The following is a 1094-nucleotide window of genomic DNA, read 5'->3' as shown; positions in this document are numbered from 1 at the left end:
TTTTATAGCGTCGTTCATCATGTTCAGTGGTGGCCAAACACAAAAATCCACCCAACTATGAGTTCCCAAAGCTACACACAGTGTACACCTTACCTTATGGAGTTGCTTCTACAGACAGTAGGGTGGTGGGTGAGGTTACCTAGTAGGCATTTGTGGAGCTAACATACCCTGAAATGTGAATCTCAATCATTAGCACATTGTTATCCTCTGATTCGTGTCAGCTTCGCGAACAAGAAAATTGTACAGTCATAGATGAAGATCTACCTTGAAAATGCGGACCGTTGAGATGTAGGAAATTCTAGCTACAGGCATCGTCTACGGACAGACGTCTACTTTGGGGCTCATCTTCCGAATTCTGGTCCCTGGTGACGTTAAAAGGGGTGCGAACGGTGTTTGATCTGGAGCGGTCGTTTTGTCTGGGAATTTTTAGTTCTCATTCTCTACAGGTCCTAACTGATGGACCATTTCTATCCTTGACTTCAAACTTTAACATTATTTCCGTACCATGTGTGAAACTTACGAAATGAGTTGTCAGTGAGGAAACGTTTAATACAAAAAGCTGTCTGCTCGTTACCAACCTTAACCATGATCTCAGGAGGCAAAGGAAACTTGAGAAAAACTATCTGCAAACTTCTGTTGGCCGGACAAACTACTGTAGCTTACAATACTATGGCATGATCGTTGGGACTTTTAATGGTAGGCCTAATGCGAACTAGTGCGTCGTGCAACTAAAATGGGCACATAGCCGAAAATGGATTGGTTTCTCTTTGAACACTTTATGTAGAGCAAAACTATTCTGTGGAATTATGTAAAATGAATATCAGACACATTCCTTTTGACTTCCAAATGATATACAAATTTGAAAAGCAAAACTTCAGTGTGGAGAAAAATATTTACAAAAAAGTTGTACAATTGATTTTTTTTATCACCCTGTACTATAAATCGGTTTTATTGCCTCGAGCTATTGGAACTAGCAATTTTAGCGACTTTTTACAGAAATTTGTGAATTCAAGTCGTCGTTCACAAAAAAACCCGGTGCTACTGCATTGCGTAGGCGTGTGTACGTGTGTGTGTTTGTGTGTGTGTGTGTGTGT

The sequence above is a fragment of the Aplysia californica genome, unplaced genomic scaffold (genome assembly GCF_000002075.1).
Source record: "Aplysia californica isolate F4 #8 unplaced genomic scaffold, AplCal3.0 scaffold00548, whole genome shotgun sequence".
NCBI classification, from domain to species: Eukaryota; Metazoa; Mollusca; class Gastropoda; order Aplysiida; family Aplysiidae; genus Aplysia; species Aplysia californica.
Note: the sequence above shows the minus strand (reverse complement) of the source record.